We start from the raw sequence: 14340 nt of genomic DNA, 5'->3' as shown, positions 1-14340 counted from the left end.
TACCCATATATGGACATTTCTGCTGAAATGACAAGGTACTTGTGCCCATATATGGACATTACTGCTGACATGACAAGATACGTATACCCATATATGGACAATCTGCTGACATGACAAGGTAACTTTGCCCATATATGGACATATCTGCTGACATGACAAGCTAACTATGCCCATATATGGACATATCTGCTGACATGATCATGTACTTATGCCCATATATGGACATTACTGCTGACATGACAAGATAGTTATGCCCATATATGGACAATCTGCTGACATGACAAGGTAACTCAGCGCATATATGGACATATCTGCTGACATGACATGGTAACTATGCCCATATAGGGACATATCTGCTGACATGAGAAGACAACTATGCCCATATATGGACATATCTGCTGACATGAGAAGACAACTATGCCCATATATAGGCATATCTGCTGACATGACAAGTTAACTAGTCCACACAAAACTGTCAAATATACACATACTTGTTTGGAACAAGTAGGACACATTTGTGTAGTAATAGCTCCTCAACAAATACACTTTCACGAAAACATTTACCAACACACAACATACACAACTTAATTTCCCCAAAATGCTAACTATCAACAAAAGTATTTGTACAAACTACACAGAAAGTATTTGTATACACTACATGAAAGTATTTGTATGAGCTACACCAAAATATTTGTATGAACTACATGAAAGTATTTGTACTAACTACACCAAAATATTTGTATGAACTACATGAAAGTATTTGTACAAACTACATCAAAATATTTGTATGAACTACATGAAAGTATTTGTACAAACTACACCAAAGTACTTGTATTAACTAAATAAATGTATTTGTACAAACTACATGAAAAGTGTCATGTCTGTTCATGTTTTTGTTTTGGCCATGTGTTTGTTTTTTGGACTCTTTTTAGTTCCTGGTTGCACTTCCTTGTTTGGTTTGGTTTCCATGGTCACCCATTAGTTTTCACCTGTCATGTCACGCACCTGTCTCACGTTTTGAGTCACGCACCTGTTGTTAATCATGTCTGTTATTTAAGTCTTTCTTTCTGTTCACTCGTCCTGCGTTCATTGTCTTTATGTCACACCGGTTCATGCCTTTGACCAAGTAAGTTTCTAAGTCCATGCCATAGCTTCTGCTTATTAGCAGCTTCATTTGTGTTTTAGGCACGCTTGCCTTTTTTGCTTTATTGCTTGCGTTTGTGATAGTTTTGAGTGATTTATGTTTAATAAATCCAAACTCACCTTCACGCTGTCGTCCGGAGCCGTCTTTGCATGGGAAGAACAACCCCGCAGCCAGCTGCGACCCCCCCACGTGACAAAAAGTATTTGTATAAACTTCGTTAAAACTATTTGTACAAACTACATTAAATGTATGTGTACAAAATAATTGAAAATATTTGTAAAAACTGCTTAAAGTATTTGTATAAACTACTTTAGAAACGACTGTACATGAAGAGTATTTGTACAAATTACATAAAAAGTATATGTACAAAATACATGAAAGTATTTGTACAAACTGTATGAAAATATTTGTACACACTACACCAAAGTACTTGTATAAACTACATTAAAGTATGTGTAAAAACTACACGACAAGTATTTGTACAAACTACATAAAACGTATTTGTATAAACTACATTAAAATCATTTGTATAAACTACATTAAAAGTATGTGGACAAATACTTGAAAGTATTTGCACAAATTACATTGTCATATTTGTAAAAAATACAAGAAAAATATTTGTATATACTACATTGAAAATTATGTGTACAAAATACATGACATTATTTGTACAGACTACATGAAAGTATTTGTTCAAACGACATTCAAATTAGTTGTACAAAGATCATGAAAAGTAGCTTTAAAAACTTTTGTACATGAAACGTATTTGTAAAAACTACATGAAAGTATTCGTACAAACTACAAAAAAAGTATTTGTTTAAATTACATTAAGTGTATGTGTACAAAATACATGAAAATTATATTTATAAACCACTGTACATGAAAAATATTTGTTCAAACGACATTAAAATTAGTTGTACAAAGAACATGAAAAGTAATTGTAAAAACTAAATGAAAATTATATATATATATATATATATATATATATATATATATATATATATATATATATATATATATATATATATATATATATATACATACACACATAAATATACATACACACATAAATATGTATATATAATACATACACACACATATACATACATATATATACAAAACCCAAAACCAGTTAAGTTGGCACGTTGTGTAAATGATAAATAAAAACAGAATACAATGATTTGCAAATCCTTTTCAACTTATATTCAATTGATTAGACTGCAAGGACAAGATACTTAATGTTCGAACTGGTAAACTTTGTTATGTTTTGCAAAAATTAGCTCATTTGGAATTTGATGCCTGCAACATGTTTCAAAAAAGCTGGCACAAGTGGCAAAAAAGACTGAGAAAGTTGAGGAATGCTCATCAAACACTTATTTGGAACATCCCACAGATGAACAGGCTAATTGGGAACAGGTGGGTGCCATGATTGGGTATAAAAGCAGCTTCCATGAAATGCTCAGTCATTCACAAAAAAGGATTGTGAGAGGGTCACCACTTTGTGAACAAATGCCTGAGCAAATTGTCCAACAGTTTAAGAACAACATTTCTCAACAAGCTGTTGCAAGGAATTTAGGGATTTCACCATCTGCGTTCCGCAATATCATCAAAAGGTTCCGAGAATCTGGAGAAAACCAACATTGAATGCCCGTGACCTTCGATCCCTCAGGCGGTACTGCATCAAAAAGCGAGACGAGTGTGTAAAGGATATCACCACATGGGCTCAGGAACACTTCAGAAAACCACTGTCAGTAACTACAGTTGGTCGCTACATCTGTAAGTGCAAGTTAAAACTCTACTATGCAAAGCCAAAGCCATTTATTAACAACACCCAGAAACACCGCCGGCTTCGCTGGGCCCCAGCTCATCTAAGATGGACTGATGCAAAGTGGAAAAGTGTTCTGTGGTCTGACGAGTCCACATTTCAAATTGTTTTTGGAAACTGTGGACATCGTGTCTGTGATGGTATGGGGGTGTATTACTGCCCAAGGCATGGGTAACGCAAACGCAAGCTATTACCTGCTGCTGAAAGAAAAATGGTCAGGATGATCAAGAGTCAACCGAGACCACCAAAAAGCAGGTCTGCAATCATTTGGAAGCCGCTGGAACACAGGTGTCAGTGTCCACAGTCAAGCGTGTTTTGCATCGCCATGGACTGAGAGGCTACCATGCAAGAAAGAAGCCCTTGCTCCAGAAGCGACACCTTAAGGCTCATCAAAGATAATACCTTCTGGAGGAAAGTTCTGTGGGCAGATTAAACAAAAATTGAGCTGTTTAGCCACAATACCCAGCAATATGTTTGGAGGAGAAAAGGTGAGGCCTTTAATCCCAGGAACACCATACCCACCGTCAAGCATGGTGGTGGTAGTATTAAGCTCTGGGCCTGTTTTGCTGCCAATGGAACGGGTGCTTTACAGAGAGCAAATGGGACAATGAAAAAGGAGGATTACCTCCAAATTCTTCAGGACAACCTAAAATCATCAGCCAGGAGGTTGGGTCTTGGGCGCAGTTGGGTGTTCCAACAGGACAATGACCCCCAAACACACGTCAAAAGTGGTAAAGGAATGGCTAAATCAGGCTAGAATGAAGGTTTTAGAATGGCCTTCCCAAAGTCCTGACTTAAATGTGTGGACAATGCTGAAGAAACAAGTCCATGTCAGAAAACCATCAAATGTAGCTAAACTGCACCAATTTAGTCAAGAGGAGTGGTCACAAACCAGAAGCTTGTGGATGGCTACCAAAAGTGCCTTATTGCAGTGAAACTCGCCAAGGGACATGTAAGCAAATATTAACATTGCTGTATGTATACTTTTGACCCAGCACATTTGCTCACATTTTCAGTAGACCCATAATAAATTCATAAAAGAACCAAACTTCATTAATGTTATTTTTTGTGACCAACAAGTATGTGCTCCAATCACTCCATCACAAAAAAATAAGAGTTGTAGAAATTATTGGAAACTCAAGACAGTCATGACATCATGTTCTTTACAAGTGTATGCAAACTTTTGACTACGACTGTATATATGTATGTATATACAGTCGTACATATATACATGATTGAGGGGTTTCCTCAATCATCAGGAGATTTATATATATATATATATATATATATATATATATATATATATATATATATATATATATATATATATATATATATATATATATATATATATATATATATATATATATATATATATATATATATATATATATATGTATGTATATATATAAATCTCCTGATGATTGAGGAAACCCCTCATGAAACAGGCCTGTAGAGATGAAGTAGTCTTGTGATTTTTTCCCACACATATATATATATATATATATATATATATATATATATATATATATATATATATATATATATATATATATATATATATGTGTGTGTATATATATATATATATATATATATATATATATATATATATATATATATATATATATATATATATATATATATATATATATATATATATATATATATATATATATATATGTCCGCCGATATTTACCAAAAAATGCATATCGGCAAGGCATGGAAAAATGCCGATCCAGATCCAGTTTTAAAGAAAAGTCCGGTCCGTGTTTTCCAACGCACAGATTTAAATAATACATTCCACTTTTTTGCTGCTCCCTAATTCCGTTCCGCATTTTCCAGCACACCTTCAACACATCCACAGGTCTGTGTCCTAACCGTTAAGACGGCCATGTGAATTAAAATCTACCTGTAAAAATGTCAGCTGTCTCTGTGCGATATAGAAAATGACTATATCGTGATATTGGAGTAAACGTTCTCACGCAGTTGCTTTTAGCCGCTGGCATTACACGACAGGCTCTCCTCGCTCTTTCCTGTGTCTCCTTCTCACAGACAGACAAGCGCACCTTCTTACACACGTCACATACGTATACGCCCTCGCGGAGCAGGGAGGTAGCAGCATGGCTAACGTTAGCTGTGATCGGTAGGTTGGAGTTCAAATCCCAGCCGAGTCATACCAAAGACTATAAAAATGGGACCCGTTTCCCTCCCTGCTTGGCACTCAGCATCAAGGGTTGGAGTTGGGGGTTAAATCACCAAAATGATTCCCGGGCGCGGCGCCGCTGCTGCCCACTGCTCCCCAAGGGGATGGGTCAAATGCAGAGGACAAATTTCACCACATCTAGTGTGTGTGTGACAATCATTGGTACTTTAATATTTAATCTTAATGCTAGCGCAGCCCTGTGAGCGGTATTAATGAAAGAAGAATTCATTAATTCCCCCCAAAAACAGCAGGGGGTCCATCATCTGGCGGTAGTTTGGCTTCAAGTGGGAATATGTCGAACAGACAACCGTATTTTGTCAAGTGTGGGGCAAAAGCGTTGCTATAAAAAGCAGCATTACTGCTATTATGTAGCATCGTTTGAAAAGTCCCCTGCTAGAAAATGAAGCGTGCTTGAAACTCCGCACGTCAACATCTCCACTGTGTATTATTCAAACTCCCCTAATTCAGCTGGCTAGTTGTTATCAAGAGTACTAAAACCCTTTTCAACATGAATCTGACAACTAAGTAGGCTAAATAACTTCAAACTTTAATACATGCTCGGATAAGGCCAGTATCGGCCAGAATCGGTATCGGATCGGAAGTGCAAAACCTGGATCGGGACATCCCTAATATATATATATATTAGGGCTGCAACAACTAATCGATTAAATCGATTAAAATCGATTATTAAAATAGTTGCCGATTAATTTAGTCATCGATTCGTTTGATCTATGCTATGCGCATGCGCAGAGTTTTTTTTTTTTTAATAATTTTTTTTTTATTTTTTTATTTTTTTAATAAACCTTTATTTATAAACTGCAACATTTACAAACAGCTGAGAAACAATAATCAAGCCGAGTCATGCCAAAGACTATAAAAATGGGACCCATTACCTCCCTGCTTGGCACTCAGCATCAAGGGTTGGAATTGGGGGTTAAATCACCAAAATGATTCCCGGGCGCGGTGCCGCTGCTGCCCACTGCTCCCCAAGGGGATGGGTCAAATGCAGAGGACAAATTTCACCACACCTAGTGTGTGTGTGACAATCATTGGTACTTTAACTTTAACTTTAACTTAAAATACATATGGCGCCACTATGCTGTTTTTTTCCCCAATAAAATACTGGATACGATAGAAATGTAGTTTGTCTCTTTTATCCCATTATTAATCGATTAATCGAAGTAATAATCGACAGATTAATCGATTATCAAAGTAATCGTTAGTTGCAGCCCTAATATATATATATATATATATATATATATATATATATATATATATATATATATATATATATATACACAAATACAGTTAAAGATGTAGAAGCATTTAAAGCCCATCTTAAAACTAATTTATATACTCAAGCTTATAGAGTCTGTTTTAAACCAGATGACCTGCCGCTTCTCTTTTTTCCATGAAGGAGAGGGGGGGCAAATAGTTATAGATAATCTCTGGAGAGATACTAGTCTGGAGGAGCTGTGACCCAGTGTGGACCACTCCTCTATGACCTGGATGAAGACCTCCTACCATCCTCTGCTGGCCCCAAAGGACTGGACTCTCACCTTACCGAGAACTGTACCTACTCGGCACCGAGTGATGGGTCCTTCCCAACCTTTCTGCTTTTTTTTTTTTTATCATTTTGGGCTTTTGGAGTTTTTCCTTGCCCGTGATGTCATTGCGGTTTGTGGAGTATTTGCGATTGGGGGCCACGTGACTAATCTTTCAATCAATCAATCAATCAATGTTTATTTATATAGCCCTAAATCACAAGTGTCTCAAAGGGCTGTAATCTTTGACTGATGAACAAGGTCACCACTCTGCTAGTGTCTGATCAGCTGGTTCTTGTTTTGGGGTCTTTTGTATTGTGTATTCCGTGTTCAAACGGGAAACTGGAATGACAGGGGAAGGTTTACGCCTTCCTCTTCCTGTCCCTCACGTCTCGTGTTCTGCACGAGACACTTGTGATTAAGGGCTATACAAATAAACGTTGATTGATTGGTTGATCGGGAATTTTGCAGGCGCAAACGCATCACGGGTGTCAGAGCTAGTCCGCCTAAAACTTAGTCCTTCACAAACACACTTTCAGAGAAATCTTCTTAGTCCCCATCATGTCTGCATTCTCGTGATTGCAATGAAACACACGCCCACACCCACACACACACACACACGCACACACACACACACTGGTTATCATTTGGAATGGGGACCAACTTTTTGATCCTCACTTGTAGGGACCACCCTTTCTACAGGTTGTGGAGACATTAAAAAAATGGTGTAAAATGGCCACTGCCCAGTTAGCTCATACACGTCTTTAAATATCTGGATTGATGAAGTAATGTGCTGATCATTCTTACTGGGGACCCTGGGGAAAAAGAGTTAATATGGTTCAAGCGGACCAAATTTCAATCATTTTGCATAATTCACACAAATTTGTACGTGACTACTGAGGACCATTTAAAAAAAAACAAGTTCAAATTAAATATGACATGATCCTCAGAATACAACACTACAGCTGTCCTCTTATAGGAAGTTTCGCCACTTAAAGGCCTACTGAAATGAAATGTTTTTATTTAAACGGGGATAGCAGATCCATTCTATGTGTCATACTTGAACATTTCGCGATATTGCCATATTTTTGCTGAAAGGATTTAGTAGAGAACATCGACGATAAAGTTCGCAACTTTTGGTCGCTGATAAAAAAAAGCCTTGCCTGTACCGGAAGTAGCGTGACGTCACAGGTTGAAAGGCTCCTCACATTTCCCCATTGTTTACACCAGCAACGAGAGCGATTCGGACCGAGAAAGCGACGATTACCCCATTAATTTGAGCGAGGATAAAAGATTCGTGGATGAGGAACGTGAGAGTGAAGGACTAGAGTGCAGTGCAGGACGTATCTTTTTTCGCTCTGACCGTAACTTAGGTACAAGCTGGCTCATTGGATTCCACACTTTCTCCTTTTTCTATTGTGGATCACGGATTTGTATTTTAAACCACCTCGGATACTATATCCTCTTGAAAATGAGAGTCGAGAACGCAAAATGGACATTCACAGTGACTTTTATCTCCACGACAATACATCGGCGAAGCTCTTTAGCTACGGAGCTAACGTGATAGCATCGCGCTTAAATGCAGATAGAAACAAAATAAATAAGCCCCTGACTGGAAGGATAGACAGAAAATCAACAATACTATTAAACCATGGATCTGTAACTACACGGTTAATGCTTTCCAGCCTGGCGAAGCTTAACAATGCTGTTGCTAACGACGCCATTGAAGCTAACTTAGCTTCGGGGCCTCGACAGAGCTATGCTAAAAACATTAGCTATCCACCTACGCCAGCCAGCCCTCATCTGCTCATCAACACCCGTGCTCACCTGCGTTCCAGCGATCGACGGAGCGACGAAGGACTTCACCCGATCATAGATGCGGTCGGCGGCCCGGAGACGGAGGAAGTCAAGGTGAGGTCGGCGGCTAGCGCGTCTGCTATCCATCTCAAAGTCCTCCTGGTTGTGTTGCTGTAGTCCGCCGCTACTACACCGATCCCACCTACAGCTTTCTTCTTTGCAGTCTTCATTGTTCATTAAACAAATTGCAAAAGATTCACCAACAGAGATGTCCAGAATACTGTGGAATGTTGGGATGAAAACAGAGCTTTTTGTATTGGATCCAATGGGGTCCGAATACTTCCGGTTCAACCATTGACGTCACGCGCAAACGTCATCATATCGAAACGTTTTCAGCCGGAAGTTTGCCGGGAAATTTAAAATTGCACTTTATACCCGGCTGTATTGGCATGTGTTGCAATGTTAAGATTTCATCATTGATATATAAACTATCAGACTGCGTGGTCGCTAGTAGTGGCTTTCAGTAGGCCTTTAAATGTTAAAGCAAATCCTGCATCTTCTGTGACATTACTGACAACTGCTATTTATATTTTGCTGTGCAAATGTCTCACACTCAAACTAACCAGTAAACATGTTTTACGGGCCAAAGCTTAAAAATCACTCAAGCATCTGCAGAATGGATCTAACTATCATTTTAAAAAGGTTTTCCTTTAGGGGACCTGGGTTTTTTTGTCCCCATACCGTCAGAGGTCCCCTAAAGGTGACTGTGTAAACCAGGCCTGGGCAATTATTTTGACTCGGGGGGGCACATTTAGAGAAAAAAATGTGTCTGCGGGCCGGTATATCTATTTTTAGGAACACTAATACAAAACCTCACAATAATGTCTGACTGAATGCTAAAAACGTTATGACAGACCGCCTTAAAAAACATAATGGAATTTTACACTTTTCTATGAAGGATAAAACACTGAATATTGACCAAATATGAACGTCACACCCCCTTTTGATCGACATATTTTACAATTGTCATGTCTGTGATCATGTTTTGTTTAGTTATGTTTTGCTTGGTTTTTGGACACTTTTTAGTTCCTGTTGTCACTCCCCTGCTTTGTCACCATAGCAACCATTAGTTTCACCTGGTTCACATTATCTCACGTTTTCACATTTTGAGTCACGCACCTGCTTTCACTAATCATGTCACCAGTATTTAAGCTTGTTGTTGCCAGGCAGTCGGCCTGGTGACATTATCCTTCCTACCTCTGCAACCTGTCATTCCAAGCCATTGTTCCATGCACGTTTTTCATGCCACAGTAAGTGTTGTATATTTCATGTTTATAATTTTTGCCTTTGTGCAAGTTTTTGTTCCATTCGCCACATTTTTGTACTTCCGCCTTGCCCACGCCAACTTTCCTTTACATTCCGGGAAAACATGCTGCCTTTTACACTTTTCACCTAGAACAGGGGTCGGCAACCTTTACCACTCAAAGAGCCATTTTGGCAAGTTTCACACATTAAAGAAAGTAATGGGAGCCACAAAAATGTTTTTAAAATTTAAAATGAAAAACACCGCATACGAAGCTTACATGCTTTGTGCTATGTTAACCAGGGGTCTCAGACACACGCACCGGCACGCACTTTAATGTGGGAATTGGATGTTAGTGCAGCCCGCGAGTTTTGGATGAATCTCGCTTGCGTCACACTTGCCAACCCTCTCATTTTTCCCGGGAAACTTCCGAATATCAGAGCGTGGTGACACTGCATTTGGCGCCCTCTACAGTCTGCCCAATCAGTGTACCTGCTCGGCCACAAGTGGAATGCAGCTTTGGCTTGCTCACGTAAGAGACAGTAAGGCTACTAATTCAGCAGCCACACATCTTACACTGACGGTGCCAATACCCAGAATCCCATGCAGCCCTAACTCTTCCGCTCAACCAACCACGAAGAGGGGGGGGGGGTTGATGTGTGGGGGGATTTGGTGGTAGCGGGGTGTATAATGTAGACCGGAAGAGTTAGGACTGCATGGGATTCTGGGTAATGGTTGTGTTGTGTTTATGTTGTGTTACAGTGGGATGTTCTCCAGAAATGTGTTTTTCATTCTTTTTTGGTGGGGGTTCACAGTGTGGCGCATATTTGTAACGTAACAATGTTGAAGTTGTTTGATACGGCTACCGTCAGTGTAAGCTGTGTGGCTGATGAGTAAGTATGCTTTGCTGTCTCCTGTGTGAATAAGTAATAACAACATACAACATGTGACTGGCCTGGCATGCTGTAAGTAAATGCTATAGAGGACAATTACTGCAGTGCAATTAGGGCACACCCTTTATATAGTAATTAGAGTGTTAATAGGATTATTTTTCCCTGGGAGTAGTCTATGAGAGACACTGACATCCATAAGTCTCCTGGGAAAATCGAGGGGGTCGGCATGCATGTAGCTGAGCCGCATCAGAGTGGTCAAGGAGCCGCATGCGGCTCCGGAGCCGCGGGTTGCCGACCCCTGACCTAGAACAATCCGAATGAAAAACAATTTGAAATGTGGACTTGTCAGACCACAGAACACTTTTCCACTTTGTATCAGTCCATCTTAGATGAGCTCAGGCCCAGCGAAGCCGACGGCGTTTCTGGGTGTTGTTGATAAACGCTTTTCGCCTTGCATAGGAGAGTTTTAACTTGCACTTACAGATGTAGCGACCAACTGTAGTTACTGACAGTGGGTTTCTGAAGAGTTCCTGAGCCCATGTGGTGATATCCTTTACACACTGATGTCGCTTGTTGATGCAGTACAGCCTGAGGGATTGAAGGTCACGGGCTTAGCTGCTTACGTGCAGTGATTTCTCCAGATTCTCTGAACCCTTTGATGATATTACGGACCGTAGATGGTGAAATCCCTAAATTCCTTGCAATAGCTGTTCGACAAAGGTTTTTCTTAAACTGTTCAACAATTTGCTTACGCATTTCTTGACAAAGTGGTGACCCTCGCCCCATCCTTGTTTGTGAATGACTGAGCATTTCAGGGAATCTACTTTTATACCCAATCATGGCACCCACCTGTTCCCAATTTGCCTGTTCACCTGCGGGATGTTCCAAATAAGTGTTTCATGCGCATTCCTCAACTTTATCAGTATTTATTGCCACCTTTCCCAACTTCTTTGTCACGTGTTGCTGGCATCAAATTCTAAAGTTGATGATTATTTGCACAAAAAAAAAATGTTCATCAGTTTGAACATCAAATATGTTGTCTTTGTAGCATATTCAACTGAATATGGGTTGAAAATGATTTGCAAATAATCGTATTCCGTTTATATTTACATCTAACACAATTTCCCAACTCATATGGAAACGGGGTTTGTACTTTATATAGTTGAAGACTTACGGTCATTAGAAAACATCACTGCACATCATAATGGCAGCTACACTTTTACATCTTAAATATCTAAAAAAAATGATTTGCGAATGTCCGGCGGGCCAGATTGAAAAGCTCAACGGGCCGCATGTGGCCCCCCGGGCCTTAATTTGCCAAGGTCTGGTGTAAACAGAGCGATGTCCCCATTAAGCAAGCATTGCCAGAACACACACACACACACACTATTGGGTGCATGTTGCAGTGATAGGCATGACGTACCAAGTCGAAGAAACAACTTTTGAAACAAACAACGTGCTTCAACAATAACAGGACACCACACCCCCCACACACACACACACTTTATCCTGCACCTCACTTTATCCAGCACCTCACTTTATCCAGCATGTCTGCACAAAAAAAAGAAAAAAGTTGTTTCTTTTGTTTTCTTCTCAACCTCCGCCCTCTGCCAACTCCACCCTCCCTTGAGCGTTTCTTCCCAAAAAAACAACACCTCCACTGACGACAACCATACTAATAATCATCATAATAATAATCATCATATTAATAGTTATTATTATGCGTTGATGCCATTAAGCAGAAAAGGGCGACAAATTAAAGATTTTGTTTTCTGTTTAGTCTTTCGTGGCCGTGTCGCGACCACACACTAAACAATTGATCGTTCTTGCGGCTACACAACACCTGATCATGTGTGCTGCTTCTTACACACATTTCTTAGCCTGCAGGCCTGCACACACACACACACACACACACACACACACACACACACACACACACACACACACACACACACACACACACACACACACACACACACACACACACAGTGTCACACATCCTCCACTTGTCCTTCATGAGCTAAAAGCAGGAAGTCGTGTGCTGAAATGGACCAATAGGAGCCAAGAATGTCAACTGGCAAAGGTAGCAGGACGGAGGAAGACGAAGACGAAGAAGCTGATGGGTGGCATCATCTTCATCCTCATCCTCATCTTCCTCTTTGTGCGTGCGTGCGTGTGTGTGTGTGTGTGTGTGTGTGTGTGTGTGTACGAGCGGCGAGGTGTCTTACCGTGTTCACAAGGCAGCATCCATTACTGACCAGTCCGCCCAGAAAATCCAGCCTTTAATCCTTCATCCTCATCTTCAGATCTTCCTCACACACACACGCACACACACGCACACCCGCGCGTGCACACACACCAACGTTCATCTCTCCGTCTTTTCTGGGCCCTGACAAAGCGTCTGTATCCTCGCCCGCTTTGCTCCCGGCCAGCAGAGACACTGCAGCGATGGGGGTGGAGGGCGTGTATTTGTGTGTGTGTGCGTGTGTGTGTGTGAGTGTGTGTGTGTGTGTGGGGGGGGGGGGGGGGTGTAGAAACGGAGGGAGGAGTCAGCAGCAGCGAGGATAGAAAGAGAGAGAGAGAAAAGGGAAAAGTGTTGAGGATGTAAAAAAAAAGAGCGTCCATGATGTTTATGTCATACATTCATGTCCTCCATTACTGAGGACGCCATCAAGGTGTGTGTGCGTGCGTGCGCGCGTGTGTGTGTGTGTGTGTGTGTGTGTGTGTGTGTGTGTGTGTGTGTGTGTGTGTGTGTGTGTGTGTGTGTGTGTGTGTGTGTGTGTGTGTGTGTGTGTGTGTGTGTGTGTGGGATGAAGGCGAGCATGGCTTGTGATTTCATTAATGACAGGAAAAAAACCGAGAGAGAAAAAGGAGGGCAGCGGGGGGAGGGAGGGAGGGAGGGGGGGGGGGAAGGGGAAGGGAGCGATGACGGCAGCAGAGGGAGGGGGTGCGGGGTGGGGGTGGGATAGGGAGGAGGGGGGGGGGGGGCGGTGGATGGACGATGGTGTAATGTGCTGTTTCCGTGCCAACTGTCTCCGTGACAATGTGACCACTTTCTTCACTGCCATTGGCTGAGAAGCAGGAAGTGATAGACAGGTTGGGAATTGAAGCTTCTTTTTTTTTCTTTTTTTTTTTTGGTCTTCTGTTTTGTTACTTTGGCCCACGCCTCACTTTACTGCTGGGGACACAACACTCACGTCCCCTTTTTCAAAATGACTGTTTGTCCCAAATACTTCTCAAAAATGACTGTTTGTCCCCCATCCATCCATCCATCCATCCAACCATCTTCTTCCACCTATCCGAAGTGGTGTCGCGGGGGCAGCAGCCTAAGCAGGGAAGCCCAGACTTCCCTCTCCCTAGCCACTTCATCCAGCTCCTCCCGGGGGATCCCGAGGCATTCCCAGGCCAGCCGGGAGACATAGTTTTCCCAACGTGTCCTGGGCATACTTACCAACCTCGAGACCTCCGAATTCGGGAGATGTGGGCGGGGTTGAGGTGCAGGCAGCATACCCCTTCCCCTTCGAGCTGTCCTGGATGAAATGAAAATCTTTTTTCCAATCATTTTGGAACTTGCAAGCGTATTTCTTCTTCTTACTCGTCGTCGCCATGTCTCTTCTTTCGTTCTTCTGCT

General features: G+C 41.0%; 1 protein-coding gene across 1 annotated transcript in view; it reads right to left on the bottom strand.

The window, feature by feature from the left end:
- The window catches only part of gnaz (guanine nucleotide binding protein (G protein), alpha z polypeptide), an 80025-nt gene extending 66857 nt beyond the window's left edge, over positions 1-13168 (bottom strand). The window contains exon 1 of the mRNA XM_062057026.1: positions 12938-13168. The gene's annotated coding sequence lies outside the window, so the exon portion shown is untranslated. The remainder of the gene's footprint in view (positions 1-12937) is intronic.
- Positions 13169-14340: the final 1172 nt, after the last annotated feature.

This window comes from Entelurus aequoreus, linkage group LG08 (genome assembly GCF_033978785.1).
Source record: "Entelurus aequoreus isolate RoL-2023_Sb linkage group LG08, RoL_Eaeq_v1.1, whole genome shotgun sequence".
Classification (NCBI taxonomy): Eukaryota; Metazoa; Chordata; class Actinopteri; order Syngnathiformes; family Syngnathidae; genus Entelurus; species Entelurus aequoreus.
The sequence above is the reverse complement of the archived record's forward strand: the minus strand, read 5'-3'. Positions and strand labels throughout refer to the sequence as shown.